Source organism: Ipomoea nil, unplaced genomic scaffold (assembly GCF_001879475.1).
Source record: "Ipomoea nil cultivar Tokyo-kokei standard unplaced genomic scaffold, Asagao_1.1 scaffold1576, whole genome shotgun sequence".
NCBI classification, from domain to species: Eukaryota; Viridiplantae; Streptophyta; class Magnoliopsida; order Solanales; family Convolvulaceae; genus Ipomoea; species Ipomoea nil.
The window spans coordinates 5,388,987-5,407,760 of record NW_017618004.1 but is presented as its reverse complement, the minus strand read 5'-3'; positions in this window follow the sequence as shown (position 1 = coordinate 5,407,760).

The window sequence follows — 18,774 nt, the reverse complement described above, 5'->3', positions numbered from 1 at the left end:
CAGTGGTATGGTGGTGGTGGCGGCGACGGTGGTGTGATGGTGGTAGTGTGGTGGTGGCGGTGGTTGCGGTGGTATGATGGTGGCGGCGGCGGCGGTATGGTGGTGGTGGTGGCGGCGACGGTGGTTGCAGTGGTATGGTGGCGGCGGCGGTGGTGGTAGTGGTGGTGGTGGTGGTGGCGACGGTGGTTGCGGTGGTATGGTGGTGGTGGTGGCGGCGGTGGTGGGGGTGTGATGGTGGTGGTGGTAGCGGCGGTGGTGGTATGGTGGTGGTGATGGTGGCAACGGTGGTTGCGGTGGTATGGTGGTGGTGGCGGCGGCGGTGACGGTGGTGGTATGATGGTGGTGGTGTGGTGGTAGCGGCGGCGACGGTGGTTGCGGTGGTATGGTGGCGACGGCGGTGGTGGTAGTGGTGTTGGTGGTGGTGGTGGCGACGGTGGTTGCGGTGGTATGGTGGTGGTGGTGGCGGCGGCGATGGTGGTGTGATGGTGGTGGTGGTATGGTGTTAGTGAGGTGGTGGTGGTATGGTGTTGATGATGTTGGTGGTGGTGTGATGTTGGTGTAAAAGTTGGAAAATGACTTCCCAAAAAAAAGGGGAAGTCATTTTCCTCCAAAACAAGCTTATTTTCCAAAGTCAACGGAAAATGATTTCCGTTGACTTGATTTTCCAGACACATCCAAACAGTGGAAACTTGGAAAACTCATTTTCCAGGTTTCCAAACACACCCTAAGAGATGTCGGGAGTCGAACCCCGTGAACGGGGATTAGTTTAAGTATGGTACAGACTTAAAGGTGCCCCCTACATTTAGGGCATACTCATGACACCTCGTGGTCTGACAAAAAATAAAATAAAAATTACATTATTAAATTTGGGGAAGGGTTTAGGTGCGGGTGATGCTTCTCACGCGGTTGATGCACCTTAAGCATTAACATATCGCACCTTAAGTACATATGTAACCCACGCACCTTAAGCACACGAACAAAACACCTTAAAACACAAACCACCCACCTTAAGTACACAAACCGCACATCATAAACACACAACAAAACACCTTAAGAACACAAACCACGCACTTAAAATGGCTCACATTAAGTTTCACACAACGAGCACATCTTAAGCATACAAATCACGCACTTTAAGAAGAAAAACAACGCACCTTAATAATAAAAACTACGCACCTTAAGTTTCAACAACTACTCACATTAAACACAAAACCCACGCACCTTAAGTTTCAACAACTACTCACATTAAGCACACAACTCATGCACCTTAAACACAAAACATACGCACCTTAAGCACAAATTCCATGCACCTTATACACAAAACCCACGCACCTTAAATTTGACATAGATACAAAAATTACCAAATTGTCATCGCGTTTTTTTATTATTATTAAATTTTGGTAATCCTAGACATTGATTTAAACAATTTCATTGGCTCAGATTTAACCGCACAATAGCATCTGAACACACCAACCACACCAGAACCTAATTCTAAATTGAAAAAACGAATAAAAACAATAAAGTCAATTAAATAAGATACTCTTTGATAATCTTTTGCTTTTATTTTATTTTGAAATCAATCCTACACACACACACAAAAAAATGAAAAAATTATTAATAAGTAATTTATTTAATTTCATTATGTTTAAAAATAAAATAAAAAAGAGTAATATCAATATAAAAAAAAAAAAAAAAAAAAAAAAAAAAAAGAAGGAGACTTGAGAAAGTCATATAAGGGAACATCCAAATCAAAATTAAATAATATTCCTCAAAAAAAAAATCCAAATTAAATAAGCCACGGAAGATTACCGTTTGAAGGGATGATTCAAATTTAAAAAGAAAAAATAAAGTTTAGCTTCTTATACACGCAACGGAAACGGAAACCCTTCTTATAACCAGTCTTAGCCGACTCAGTCTCCAGGTTCATTGCTTTTTTCCTTTCTCCACCGCCGGAAACGGAAAAAATAGAATTTAATTCTGTCCGTCTCTCTCAAATTTCAATCACACTCACCAGTCTTGGCCGATCTCTCTCCAGGTGGGGGTGTTCGCTCGGTGTTCCTATTTGCTTTTTTCCTTTCTCCACCGCCGGAAACTGAACCTACGGAACGAGAATTTCGTGAAGAAGCCGGCCCTCGAATTCTCTCCATGGCCAATGCCGGATCCACACCAACGGCTCGCAGATCTTCATCTGGACGGCTAAGACCGAGACGCGGTGTTCGGGCAGGTGGTTGATGGTCTGGACGTGGTGAAGAAGGCGGAGCATCTGGATTCGATACCGTGGTAAACTATCCTAAACCTGATGTTAAACCTTAATTTCTTATAGCCTTTATCTTAGCGTTATTTTCTTAAGGTAGGGGCAGTGGAATAGGTCATTTAAAGATGTGTATTCTTCAATCTTGTTGATTGTATCTGGTGTTATGGTCTATATAATTGAGCAGGTTGAACTGGAGATTAAAAAGTGAAATGGTAAAAAATTAAATTAGGTTTATGAACAGGTAAATGATCTTCTGTCAAGTATTTTCGCGTTTTTAGCATTTTATTTTATTTTATTTACGTTTTAAAATGATTTTCAGTGTGTGTGTCTGTGCTTGTTGTTGTTGCTCTGCTGCTGCAATTTTTAGTTCTTTTTAAAACAGTTCATTGTGTATTTTCAAAGTTTATTTTACAATGTAGTACTTATATGTTTTAAGTAACTCTTATATATATATTTTCCCTATTTTACAATGTGTATTTTCCTTACTCTTACAAGGAGTAAGGAGTATTTTCCCTATTTATGGTGGATGCTTCTAGGTTTTTAAAAATTTGTTAATATAATTGCATTTTTAGAGATTTCAAATGTTCTTTTTATGTTTCAAACAAAATAAATCTTTAGAACATTTAAGCCTGTTACATGAAAAACACTATAAAAAAAAAAAAAAAAAAAAAGAACTCTTGAATAGCAAATTGGTACATAAAAATGGTTTTCAATATGATCCCTTTAGGGAAGTATTGAAAGGCTTGAACACTGAACATATGCAAGAAAACCAACTCTAAAGAAATTCAACTAGGAAATTCAATAGCACAACTCTGGTCTCTTAATACTTATCTAGTAATCTCCCTAAGTATTTTTTTCGTTTTTTATGATAAGTAATATCCAATCCCTAATTTAGATGTCCAGGATGTTAATATTCAGTTTTTATTAGTCCTTTTTTCTTTTTTCCAGTTTCCATGCAATTTTTGGGCTGTTTTCGTTTTTTTTTTTTAAAAAAAAAAATCTTGTGCATTTTGGTTTTTAAATTTTTAATACATATTTATATTTTAAAAATTTTCAAGTATTCTATTTTTTTTTTTCATTTTTAATTGATTTTCAGTGTTTATTTGAAAATTGTATTTTTTTTTTTAATTTTTTTTTTAGTTTTTATTAAATTTTTGGGTTACTTCTCACTTTTTTTTCTTTCTTTTTGTTTTTTTTTTTAACTGCGTTATTTTTCCCTTTTTATTGTTCACTTTGTAAATTTTTTTTCTTTTAATATTCTTTCTACATATTTGTAGTTTTGATTAGGTATTTTCTAAGTTCGTTTTACAATTTAGTACCTATATTTTTTAAATAACTTTTATAGGTATTTTTATTTGGAATATTTAATTTCTTTATTTTCTAAGGAGTTCTTTTTTTTTTTTCTTTTCTTTTTTTCCAAAAAAAAAAATTGTGGGTTTTTTCTTTTTCGTTTATAGTTTTTCAATTATTTTTTTAACGTTTTAAAATGATTTTCATCTTACTGGTGTAGTGACATAAAGGTGAATATATGATACAATATTAACATCCTGGACATCTAAATTAGGGATTAGATATTACTTATCATAAAAAAAGGAAAAAAATAATTAGGGAGATTACTAGATAAGTATTAAGAGACCAGAGTTGTGCTATTGAATTTCCTAGTTGAATTTCTTTAGAGTTGGTTTTCTTGCATTTGTTCAATGTTCAAGCCTTTCAATACTGCCGTAAAGGGATCATATTGAAAACCATTTTTATGTACCAATTTGCTATTCAATAGTATTTTTTATTTTTTTTGGTACTCATTCCCTTGATTGAGGAAGTTTTATCTGATTACATTTCAATATTGTGTGCAATATGCTTCTGGAAACTGTCTTCCAACTGCTTCAAGGGCAGAAGAGGCTTTATATTACTCCGTATTATATATACACAGTAAATTGAATTTTTGTGTTGATCTTTGCGTTAACTGGTCAACATATTTCCTTTAGTTGTTACATTAACTACCAAGATGTTAATGTAATTATTACAAAATACATGTCGCCCAGTAATTTTATTCCCCATTGTAATTTTTCTGTAAAATAAATGTAATCTTTTGATTATTTCCTAGTTCAACTTTTCTTCTATTTTCTTTTTCTCATTTCATTTTGTTCTGTTTTTAAGCAAGTTGAGTCTTTCCTGTTAAAAGTGAAGCAAGCACCAGCCAAGTCCATGATTGAAGATAAATTTATTAGGCATCCTGAGGCTGATGTGAAGGTTGCAGTTGCTTTTTGCTTAAGTGAGATTACCAGGATTAGTGCACCAGATGCTCCATATGATGATGAAAAGATGAAGGTATCAAACATCACATTATTTTCTATTTTTTTTACTTCTCCCTTCATAACATTCTGTTATATTGATATACAAAATGTCTTCCAATTAATAGTCTCAATTTTTGAGAATTTATATGATGATTCGAGCAAATCATTCAATAAGTTATTTTTCACTTTTCACTTTTTGATTTTTTATTTTTTGTTTATACTTTATGTTGAAGAGTGTTCCATGCTTTGGATGATGTGATCTAATGTTCACTTGCTTGGCCACTTTTGAAGGTGAACAGATTCTGTTCTGGTGGTCTAGTGCAAGCTAGTGGGGAGGAGCTTCCTTTTGGAATTGTGAGTATTATTGATTTGTATAACAGTATTGACTATTATCGAATGGGAGCCTGAGAAGCTCTTCTATCCTTGTATTGTTGTCTAAAGATCTTGTGTTTTGAATTATGTTTGAAATATATCAGGAAACATTTGTATTTGATGGAACATGGATGTCAAAGTGGGAAGAACCAAATGGGACAAAAGGTATACTTCTCTGTTAACTTTTTTTATTTTAGGACTATGGTAATATCTTCATCTAATCTCATAGTTTGGCAAAATCATTTTCACTTTGAATGATATTTGTTTTTCCTATCTTCTACTAATGGAAGAACTGAAGAGGAAATAAAAACTAGGAAAGCTGGATTCTTTTTCCTATTTGTTGTGTGATCTCATAGTTTGGCAAAATCATTTTCACTTTGAATGATATTTGTTTTTCCTATCTTCTACTAATGGAAGAATTGAAGAGGAAATAAAAACTAGGAAAGCTGGATTCTTTTTCCCATTTGTTGTGTGATCATGAAGCATGTCATAGAATTTTTGTTGCCAAATAATTTTTTACTCTTATGCAGTAATCTATACTCTGTTTGCTTTCAATATATATTACTTTTTATGAAGTTTTTTTTTATTGAATTTTTGGGGTGCTTTTCACTTTTTTATTTTTATTTTTATTTTCATTCTTTTTGTTTTTTTCCTTGCATTATTTTCCCCTATTTATTGCTCACTTAGTTTTTTTTTTTTTTTTCTTTTAACATTCTTTCTACATATTTATAGTTTTGATTATGTATTTTCTAAGTATGTTTTACAATTTAGTACTTGTACTTTTTAAATAACTTTTGTAGGCATTTTTATTTCAAATATTTTAAAAATTTCTTTATTTTATATGGAGTATTTTTTGATTTTTTTTCTTTTGAATTTTTTCATTTTTTGTTTCACTTTTAAAAATGATTTTCTGTGTTTTTTTTTAGGAATTTCAAGTTTTTTTTTTTTCAGTGCATGTTATATTTTAAGTTTTTACTTTTTTTTTTAACATTTTAAAATAATTTTCATCATTTCTTTTGGCAATTTTAAGTTTTTTTCTTGTATTTCTTTTATTTCAAGTTAATGCAATATTTGGGTTCTTTTTAAAATAATTTTTGTAGGTATTTTTATTTTTATTATGAATAATTAATTATTTACTGCCTTCAGAGTATTTTTAGTGCAGTTTTTGTCTATTTATGGTGCATGTTTGTATTTAAAAAAATACAATTTTAATTTTTTTCAAGTGTTATTTTATACTTTGTAATTGATAATTGATTTTTTTTTTTTTTTTTGGATAATTGATAATTGATAATATTGAATTTTTGGGGTACATTTCACTCTTTTTTTCCTTGAGTTTAATTTCCCTTTTTATTATTCATTTTGTTTTAAAAAAATTCTTTTAACATTCTTTCGGCATATTTTTAGTTTTGATTATGTATTTTCTAAGTTCATTTTACAATTTTGTACTTATATTTTAAATAACTTGTATACCTATTTTTATTTTTATTTGGAGTATTTAATTTCTTTATTTTATATGGAGTAATTTTGGCCTTTTTTCTCTTTTTATTTTCCAGTTTTCCTGCATTTTTTGATTTTTTTTTTCGTATAGTTTTTCAAATTTTTAAAGTTTTAAAATGATTTTCAACTTTTTATTTTTCAGTTCATGCAATATTTGGTTCTTTTTACTTCTTTAATTTTGTACTTCTTAAAACTTCTTTAACTCCCTTTTTTGACCATTCATTTTGCTTTCTTAATATTGTTTCTAAGTATTTTTAGTTTACATTGTTTATTTTCAAAATTAACATAGGACTTACATATTTATTTAAAATAATTTTTGTAGGTATTTTATTATAAATATTTAATTCTTTTATTTTCTATGACATATTTTTATTTTCTATAATTTTTAGTGTTTATTTTCAAGTGTGCTTTTTTTACTTTTTTACTTGATTTTCAGTGTTTTTTTTTTTTTAAATATTGTTCTTTTTCTCTCTCTTTTTTTTTTTTTTTTTTTTTTTGTTTTTTGTTTTTGTTCTTTTTTTTTCCTTTAGTTATTTTTCCCTTTTTATTGTTCATTTTGTTAGTTTTTTTTTTCCTTTTAACATTCTTTCTACATATTATTAGTTTTGATTATGTATTTTCTAAGTCTGTTTTACAATTTAACACATATTTTTGTAATAAATTTTGTTTATATTTGGAATATTTAATTTCTTTATTTTATATGGAGTGTTTTTGGCTCTCTTTTTTGGCAATTTTACTTAAATTTTTTGTTTTTGTTTTTCTTTTCGTTAAATAGTTTTTCAATTTTTAACGTTTTAAAATGATTTTTAGCTTGTTTTTTGGCAAATTAAGTTTTTTTTCCCAGCAAATTTGGATTTAAAAAAAAAATGGATTCTTTTTTACTTCTTTTATTTTGAACTTTTTTAACTCCCTTTTTTGACCTTTCATTTTACTTTTTTGATATTCTTTCTATGTATATTTGTTTTCATTTTGTATTTTCCATTTTTTTTTTTTGCATTTGTTGGTTTTTTTTCTATATTCGTTTTGGGATGTGCTTTAAGTTTTTTCTTTTTGTTAATTCCCCTTGGCAAGTGTTGTTATTACTTTTTTAATTAATTTTCTGTGTTTATTTGGGGAATATTTAGTTGTTTTTTTTATAGCTTTTATTGCATTTTTTGGGTACTTTAAACTTTTTTATTTTTGTGTTTTTTTTCCACGTGTTATTTAGCCTTTTATATGGTTCACTAGTTAAAACTTAAAACACTGTGCGAATTAATCAATGCCCAATGTGTGAAATTAAGTACATAAGTAAAGGAAAATTACTACTGCTTAATTTAATCGGGCATCACAAAAGATTTTTAACTTTTCCAAAGAAAGTCTTAGGTGCTTATTGTAGTATAAAGATAAGGAAAATGAAAATAGAAATTGAAAATACTAATTTCAGTATAATAAATTAATTATTCTTAATGTGCTTTTGGTTAGATTTGGAATAGTCTTCATTGTCAATATCTTCAATAAAGTTTGTTTTGTTGAGAGTGTTTTCACTACATCTTGTTTACGGGTGCTTACCAATATGAATAATCATATGGGCGGTATACTCTATCTAATCTAAAAACATTTTTTTTTAAACCACTTTATGACCCTAGAAATTTGAAACCATGTATTAAAATGGAAGAATATATTCAGTTCATGGCGTGATATTCCCATTAAAAACAAAATTAGGTACAAGAGAATAGTGCTCCACAAATAAAATTGGAAATGTTTTGTAAAAAGGAGTTCGATCAACAAAAAGTAAATTTATGGCTTCTACTTTTTCAAGTCCCAATACAAAAATTTGTCTACATGGATAACTCAGTTGATCATAAGAGTGAAGTTTGAGAAGAACCAATACAAAAAGTTTATATTATATATATATATATATATATATATATATATATATATATATATATATATATATATATATATATATATGCTACACTATCATACCTTATTTAGAAAAAAAAATACTAATAATAAAGATTCAGTTGATGCATTTTGGCTTTTAATGAATAAAACTTTTGCATTAAAAATGATATTATGCTTCCATAGAATGAAACAAATATGTGGTAGTATATATAAACAAAGCCCATACCTGGTCACCAAATCCTGTGTCATCTGGCCATCAGGGAGCTGAGTTCATCAGTTACACATTTCCATATCTGTTAATTAAATGTCCAGACTTTAGTATAAGTTTGAAATCAGGTATGAAATTGCACGTAGCAAAGTTGGGCAAAAAATTAAAGGAGTAAGCTAGATAAAGAATATAGGGGAAAACCTTGCAGCCTAGCTCTATCACAGAACATCTTCTTTCAGTCGATCCTCCATTTGCTCCACACTCACCTTGTTAATGCCCTAGCTTAATACAAAAGTATGAACTCCATTTAACAAGATATATACAAAAATCAACAAACAAAGATGAGATAAAACAATTTAAACATGCAACTGGAGCTTGACAGATGACTTCAGTGGCAAGACAAGAAAATTGAACCGTACCAGCCTCAACCCACTTTCAAGCATTCTCATAATTAGCAGACTTGATGAATACCACCCATTAATGTATACCACATGTTTCAGTAGTGGGAAGTGAATAATAATTACACAATATTCCTTGATTGAGCTCCTCCACTAACATATTAAACCAATAAGGAATGAAAATATATAAAAGATGTTCTTGACATAAAGCGTAACAAATAAATTCTCTGAAACCTGAAATTAGCTTTGAAAAACGATAAAAATATGTAGTCACTGGTTCTTCACGAAGATTAATCCAAAGAAAGGGAGTTTGCTTTGCTTCTCATCCATCCATCAGAGCTCTAATGTGATCAAGAACATTGCGGATACCATCAACAATTGGAAATTTGGAATAGCAACACCATGAACATGCAGAGAATCAGCTTATATTGAGACTTCTTGTTAGGGAATTATTAGAAGTCTAACAAAACAAGGAATCTTAAACAATTTCAATAATTAAATTAAATGCCATCAGCAAGATGACAATATCAACGGAGAATTATACAATTATGAGACTTCTTGTTAGGGAATTATTAGAAGTCTAACAACACAAGAAATCTTAAACAATTTCAATAATTAAATTAATGCCATCAGCAAGATAACGGAGAATATTAACAACGAATTATACAAATTTTAACGGAGATTAGAATGTTTAACGGAAAAAGTTAACGGTGTGTGGGTATTTAAGGAAAGAAAATCATATAATTAAGGATAAATTTAAAAATCTTAAGAAAAAATTAAAATCTGATCAATCTGAACCATTCATTTGACTTAAACATTTGACCGTCATTTTTTCTACCCATTATAGGCTTAACTCTCTTGGGCTCTTATTAGTATAGTAGATTATTTGTGTATATATAATTCAAATTATAATTTATAATTATTTGTATTTATCAATATTTAATATTGAGCATGAATTTTTGCACATCGCACATACAAAATGTTAGTTTCTCTACTAAGTCTCCAATACAAGTATTTTGAGAGAATGAAGGATTTTTCTCAGAATACTCTCTTTCTCTTCTAATTCTATATGGTTGAACATCATAATAAATTTTCAAACAGCAATAGCAAGAACTAATTTATTAAGAGAATGATGGATAAAATTCGTCATTAAAAAAATAATAATTAAGAGATAAAAAGTGAATTTATGTACAATTAGAGGATTAACTTTATTATTTTTATATAAAATTTTAAAAAAGTTTACCATCGTAATCATAGTCTAGATTTATTTTTGTCACCCAAACAAAACCTTTTATGTATTTAATTAATAAATATCTACTATACTAATAAGAGCCCAAGAGAGTTAGGCCTATAATGGGTAGAAAAAATAGCGGTCACAGATTTTAATCAAATGAATGGCTCAGATTGATTAAAAGATTGATCAGATTTAAATTTTACACTAAAATTTCCTAAAATACCCATACATCGTTACTAATTCCGTTAAAATTTTAAGAATTGCCGTTAGTTCACCGTTAACTTACTCATTGATTTCAATAAAAAAAAAAAAAGTCTTAGGTTCGAACCTCATCCCAATCAAAGTTGGCATAATTAGTACTCTATTTTACTCTTATTAAATTATATATTATATAAATAATAATTTAGTAGTTACAACAAAAAATAATACATATGCATTTCTTTAATTTAGAATTATGTGTTCACAATGTCTTTATTCAAAAAAAAAAAAAAAATTATTCATTATCAATAAATTAAATAAGATAAATAATTTTATTAGTTATATTGTCTTTATTTTTCTTCAATATAAAAATTCTTTATATTCAAATTTATTAATTGATTATATTCGCTACATTGTCTTTACAATGTCTTTATTCAGTGAAAAATAAATTATTAATTATCAATAAATTAATTAAAAGAAATATTTTCATTAGTTATATTGTCTTTATTTTTCTCAAATGTAAAATTTTTTACATTCAAATTCATCAATTGATTATATTCACTACATTATCTATGATCTTTTTTGTGCACTATTTTTCTAATTAAATATCAAAGTTATAACATAAAATAATGCTATATATTTATTTACCAAGTATTTTATTAATACCATGAAAAAATTAAAAAAATATAATTAATAAAGCCAACCATATTAACTACTTTGAGAGATTTTGTGACAAAGAGAGTATTCAAATCACACAACAAGTGAGAACTACCTCGCAATGTCCTTGTTTGACAATCAGCAGTTAGCGGTTAACGTTAGCGGATTATACAAGCGGATTTGACCAGCGAATTTATTTAATTATTAACATTGGGTAGAAAAAATGACCGCCAAATTATTAAATCAAATGAATGGTTCATATTGTTCAGGTTTTAATTTTTTTTCTTTTAAGATTTTCTAATTTATCCTTAATTATATGATTATCCATTTAACTTTTCCGTTAATTCACCGTTAGTCTAATTCTAATATTAAAGTCTAATATAGAATTATAACTACACCATTAATCTAATTCTAATAATAAAGTCTTAATAGAACTTAACCACAAATCCTAATGTCGGAATCTCCTCAAACAATATTAGTATATATTTCATATTTTATGCCCTAATTTTTATTTGTTCTCCCTTATGTCCCGTATTTGGTTTCAACCATACCTATACAATTATTTTATTGACAATTATAATCAATATTGACTATATTATCTTGCATTTGTAAACTTAGAATTACCTATTTAACCTGCACGGGCTTAGCTCAATGGTTTAGTGGGTAGTATTTGGGAGAAGAGACCAAGGTTTGAACCTCGGCGGCGGCAATGCGTGAATTATGTCCAAAGTGGGCAGATTCCTTGTGCGTACCAGCATTTTGCCCTGTCTGCTGAACCATTGAGTCACCGTGATTTACAACTTCTCACAATGCTCTGTCGGGTCGGAGTGTGGGGGGCCCTTGGGGTTGGGGACTCAACCTTTGGGAGAAGAATTACCTATTTAAATACGCAAATTCAACCTTCAATTATCTATGCATGAATAATTTCAATATAATCTTGCCTTAATATACTTTAAAGTACTTATTTAAAAAAAAAAAAAAAGCATTGGGCATTATCCCAATCGCGCAATGCTTACTAGTATATAATAAAACAGTTGGAGGATTACTGAACGAAGGAGTGGATTTTGGGCGTCGTAACTGTGCATTACCTAAGCAGCTTAGCTCCGAGAAAGGCGGCCGATGAAACAGAAGGAAAGAAGTTGAGGCTGGAGGGGCAAATTATTATATGGACTATGGTCCACACAATGTTATGTGAACCATAACAAAAAGTACATTTTTAATATATTAAATGTACATTATTTTTGTACTGAATGTACATTATAAAATATAATGTACACTCAGAATAAAAATAATGTATATCCCCTGTATACAATATACATTACTTTTGTACTGAATATACATTATTTTTGTATTGAATGTACATTATTTTATAGTAGACAAAATATGGTCCACAAAACTTGTGTGGACCATGGTCCACACAATAATGATTGGGCTGGAGGAGGAACGGTCGAAGAATACGGGCTACGGAGAACTTCTAACATATTGGACCGGATGGTTGAAATTTTAAGGTAGCTGCTAGCAGGCAAATTATTTTGTTAATTCGGGTCTAAAAATACACAATTTATATACTATATATTCATTCACAATTTACATACTGAATGTTCACAATTTAGATATCGAATGTTCACAAATTTTATATACTAAATGTTCACAATTTACATACTAAATGTTCACAATTTGAATTGTGAATATTCAATATGTAAATTATGAGCATTCAGTATATAAATTGTGTATTTTGACGCAAACCCACCTTTGCAATGTGGACTGGGTCGCCTAGCAGGGAAATTAGGGAGAAAAAAGTTAAAATTTTATGAAAGATGAATAAAGTAAGAATTTACATTTTGTTATTTGATAGACAAGAATATAAATTAAATCAAATACGCTAAATTCATTAGTAACCAACAGGTTACTGGTATATAGTTCATCGTTGACTGTTATCAGGCGAAGGCAACCACTGGGCCGCCTCCTTTTCCGCCTGGCATCACCCGGGCAGAAGGCTATTTGGCATCATCCCCCTGGCATCATCTGAGTATGAAGTTGTGGCGTGATTGGTCATGCACTCTTGTCCCTTAAGAGATGTTGGGAGTTCGAACCCCGTGAACGGGGATTAGTCTGAGTGTGGTACGGGCTTAGAGGTGCCTCATATAGTTAGGACATGCTCAAGACACATCGTGACCTGACAAAAATAAAATAAAATTACATTATTAAATTTGGGGAAGGGTTCAGTGCCTCATATAGTTAGGACATGCTCAAGACACATCGTGACCTGACAAAAATAAAATAAAATTACATTATTAAATTTGGGGAAGGGTTCAGGTGCATGTGATGCTTCCTGTGCGGTTGTGTGTTAACACAAACCACGCACCTTAAGCACACGACAAAACACCTTAAATATATAAACCATGCACCTAAGGTTTTAAAATGGATCACCTTAAGTTTCACACAACTAGCGCACCTTAAACATACAAATCACGCACTTTACGAAGAAAAACAACGCACCTTAATAATAAAAACCATGCACCTTAAGTTTCAACAACTACTCACCTTAAGCACAAAACACACGCACCTTAAGCACAAACTACACGCACCTTAAGCATAAAACCCACACACCTTAAGCACAAACCCCACGCACCTTAAGCACAAAACCCACGCACCTTAAGCACAAACTACACGCACCTTAAGCATAAAATCCACACACCTTAAGCACAAACCCCACGCACCTTAAGCACAAAACCCACGCACCTTAAATTTGACCTATATGCAAAAATTATCAAATTGTAATTGTGTTTTTTTAATTTTTTTTTTGATAATCCTAGATGTTGATTTACGCAAGATAATTAGCTTAAATTTAACTGCACAACCACACTTGGGCGCACCAACCGCAACACCAAAACCTAATTCTTGAAAAAAGGAATAAAAACAATAAAGTCAATTAAATAAGCTACTCTTTGATAATTTTTTGCTTTTATTTTGTTTTGAAATCAATCCTACAAAAAAAAAAAATTAATAAGTAATTTAATTTTTTTTTTTTTTGATAATTTTCATTATGTTTAAAAAGAGTAATATCAATTAAAAAAAAAAAGAAAAAAAAAGGAAAAAGAAGAAAGGAGACTTGAGAAAGTCATATAAAAAGCCACGGAAGATTACCGTTTGAAGGGATGATTCAAATTTTAAAAATAAAAAATAAAGTTTAGCTTCTTATACACGCAAGAAATAGACTAACCAGTCACCAGTCTTCTTCGCCGACTCTCTCTCTTCGGGTGGGGGCTTCGCCGACTCTCTCTCCAGGTAGGGGTGTTCTTCATTGCTTTTTGCCTTTTTCCTTTCTCCACCGCCGGGAACGGAAAAAATAGAATTTAATTATGTCTGTATCTCTCAAGTTTCAATCACACTCAGCAGCCAATTCTCTCTCCAGGTGGGGGTGTTCGCTCGGTGTTCCTATTTGCCTTTTCCTTTCTCCACCGCCGGAAACGGAACCTACGGAACGAGAATTTCGTGAAGAAGCCGGTCCTCGAATTCTCTCCATGGCTAATGCCGGCTCCACACCAACGGCTCGCAGTTCTTCATCTAGACGGCTAAGACCGAGTGTTTCGACAGCGAGCACGCGGTGTTCGGGCAGGTGGTTGATGGTCTGGACGTGGTGAAGAAGGCGGAGCATCTGGGATCGATACCGTGGTAAACTATCCTAAACCCGATGTTAACCCTTAATTCCTTAGAACCTTTATCTCAGCGTTTATTTTCTTAAGGTAGGGGCAGTGCAATAGGTCATTTAAAGATGTGTATTCTTCAATCCTGTTGATTGTATCTGGTGTTATGGTCTATATAATTGAGCAGGTTGAACTGGAGATTAAAAAGTGAAATGGTAAAAAATTAAATGAGGTTTATGAACAGGTAAATGACCTTATGTCAAGTATTTTCGGCGTTTGTGGCATTTTATTTTTTTTTTATTTGCGTTTTAAAATGATTTTCAGTGTGTGTGTCTGTGCTTGTTGTTGTTGTTGCTCTGCTGCTGCAATATTTAGTTCTTTTTAAAATAGTTCATTGTGTATTTTCAAAGTTTATTTTACAATGTAACTCTTATATATATTTTCCCTATTTTACAATGTGTATTTTCCTTACTCTTACAAGGAGTAAGGAGTATTTTCCCTATTTATGGTGGATGCTTCTAGGTTTTTAAAAATTTGTTAATATAATTGCATTTTTAGAGATTTCAAGTGTTCTTTTTACGTTTCAAGCAAAATAAATCTTTAGAACATTTAAGCCTGTTACATGAAAAACACTATAAAAAAAAAAAAGATCTCTTGAATAGCAAATTGGTACATAAAAATGGTTTTCAATATGATCCCTTTAAGGCAGGTATTGAAAGGCTTGAACACTGAACATATGGAAGAAAACCAACTCTAAAGAAATTCAACTAGGAAATTCAATAGCACAAGTCTAGTCTCTTAATACTTATCTAGTAATCTCCCTAATTATTTTTTTCCTATTTTATGATAAGTAATATCCAATCCCTAATTTAGATGTCCAGGATGTTAATATTCAGTTTTTATTAGTTTTTTTTTTTTTTTCCAGTTTCCATGCAATTTTTGGGCTGTTTTCTTTTTTTTTTTTTTAAAAAAATAAAAAAATTCTTGTGCCTTTTGGTTTTTAAATTTTTAATACATATTTATATTTTAAAAATTTTCAAGTATTCATTTTTTTTTTCATTTTTAATTGATTTTCAGTGTTTATATTTGAAAATTTTAGCTCTTTTTTTTTTTTTTTTTTATTCTTTATTTTTTATAAAGTTTTTATTAAATTTTTGGGGTACTTCTCACCTTGTTTTTTTTTCTTTCTTTTTTGTTTTTTTTTAATTGCCTTATTTTTCCCTTTTTATTGTTCACTTTGTAAATTTTTTTTCTTTTAATATTCTTTCTACATATTTGTAGTTTTGATTAGGTATTTTCTAAGTCCGTTTTATAATTTAGTACCTATATTTTTTAAATAACTTTTATAGGTATTTTTATTTGGAATATTTAATTTCTTTATTTTCTAAGGAGTTCCTTTTTTTTTTTTCTTTTTTTTTTCTTTTTCGTTTATAGTTTTTCAATTATTTTTTTAACGTTTTAAAATGATTTTCATCTTATTCTACTGGTGTAGTGACATAAAGGTGAATATATGATACAATATTAACATCCTGGACATCTAAATTAGGGATTAGATATTACTTATCATAAAAAAAGGAAAAAAATAATTAGGGAGATTACTAGATAAGTATTAAGAGACCAGACTTGTGCTATTGAATTTCTTTAGAGTTGGTTTTCTTGCATTTGTTCAATGTTCAAGCCTTTCAATACTGCCTAAAGGGATCATATTGAAAACCATTTTATGTACCAATTTGCTATTCAAGAGTTTTTTTTTGGTACTCATTCCCTTGATTGAGGAAGTTTTATCTGATTATATTTTAATATAGTGTGCAATATGCTTCTGGAAACTGTCTTCCAACTGTTCCAAGGGCAGAAGAGGCTTTATATATACACAGTTACACACAGTAAATTGAATTTTCGTGTTGATCTTTGCGTTAACTGGTCAACATATTTCCTTTAGTTGTTACATTAACTACCAAGATGTTAATGTAATTATTACAAAATACATGTCACCCAGTAATTTTATTCACCATTGTAATTTCTTTCTGTAAAACAAATGGAATCTTTTGATTATTTCCTAGTTCAACTTTTCTTCTATTTTCTTTTTCTCATTTCATTTTGTTCTGTTTTTCAGCAAGTTGAGAGTCTTTCCTGTTAAAAGTGAAGCAAGCACCAGCCAAGTCCATGATTGTAGATAAATTTATTAGGCATCCTGAGGCTGATGTGAAGGTTGCAGTTGCTTTTTGCTTAAGTGAGATTACCAGGATTATTAGTGCACCAGATGCTCCATATGATGATGAAAAGATGAAGGTACCAAACATCACACTATTCTCCCTTCATAACATTCTGCTATATTGATATACAAGACAAGATGTCTTCCAATTAATAGTCTCAATTTTTGAGAATTTATATGATGATTGGAGCAAATCATTCAATAAGAGGGCCTTTATTCTTGAAACTGTTGCAAAGGTTAGGTCATGTGTTGTCATGTTGGATCTGGAATGCGATGGACTTGTCATTGAGATGTTTCAGCACTTCTTTCTTTAAGACCATTAGGTATCATCTTCTGGCTCATGATGCCTTTGTGTGTGTGTTTTTATTTATTTTTACTTTTCACTTAAATTTATTATTGTTGTTATTTTGATTACTAAAAATACAAGTTCCAAATATTTGATCTAGTGAACCTTTCTTGTATTTATTTTTTGGTGGCATTTTTAATCACGTGAATACTTATATTCTCAATAAGCCTATGGTTACTTGAACGTATCCTTTAGGCAAAAAAGAGGATTTAGTATTTGTTGAAACTTTCCTGTTGATGCCATCATAGAACAGTTTCCTATATTGGTTTATTGGATCAAACGAGGAGGGGGTTACCCAAAATCCTATATTGGTTTATGGTTTGTATAAACTGATCTCATAAAATTCTAACATCGCACTTTGGAGAGCTGAAATTTGTTTATATGCAGAATGGGGGTGGAAGAGTTGGTTAGTTACTTTTTTGTTTTATTTTATTTTATAAATTTAAGAAAATTACTTTAAGTGTTGATAATTTATTGATTCATTTTTGCAGCTTTGCCTGTATATTTAAGATAAGAGTTATGATGGTATTGTGCAAGCTATAGTGGGGAGGAGCTTCCTTTTGGAATTGTGAGTATTATTGCATTGTATAACAGTATTGACTATTATCGTATGGGAGCCTGAGAAGCTCTTCTATCCTTGTATTGTTGTCTAAAGATCTTATGTTTTGAATTCTGTTTGAAATATATCAGGAAACATTTGCATTTGATGGAACACGGATGCCAAAGTGGGAAGAACCAAATGGGGCAAAAGAGGTATACTTCTCTGTTAACTTTTTAATTTTAATCAGACTATGGTAATATCTTCATCTAATCTCGTAGTTTGGCAAAATCATTTTCACTGTATGATATTTGTTTTTCCTATCTACTAAATGGAAGAACTGAAGAGGAAATAAAAACTAGGAAAGCTGGATTCTTTTTCCCATTTGTCGTGTGATCATGAAGTAGGTCATAGATGGGGTGTGGGGGGGGGGGGGGGGGCTCTTAGGGTTAGGGTTCAATGGGGGAGGGGGGCCTTTAGGGTTGGGGTTCAACCTTTGGAAGGATGAAGTAGGTCATAGAATTTTTGTTCCCTAATAATTTTTTACTCTTATGCAGTAATCTATACTCTGTTTTTTTGCTTTCAATATATATTACTTTTTATGGAGTTTTTTTTTAATTGAATTTTTGGGGAGCTTTTCACTTTTTTTTTTTTTTTTTTTCATTCTTTTTGTTTTTTTCCTTGCATTATTTTCCCCTATTTATTGCTCATTAAGTTCTTTTTTTTCTTTTAACATTCTTTCTACGTATTTATAGTTTTGATTATGTATGTATTTTCTAAGTATATACTTGTACTTTTTAAATAACTTTTGTAGGCATTTTTATTTGGAATATTTTAAAATTTTCTTTATTTTATATGGAGTATTTTTTGATTTTTTTTTCTTTTGAATTTTTTCATTTTTTGTTTCAATTTTAAAAATGATTTTCTGTGTTTTTTTAGGAATTTCAAGTTTTTTTTTTCAGTGCATGTTATATTTTAAGTTTTTACTCTCTTTTTTAACATTTTAAAATAATTTTCATCATCTCTTTTGGCAAT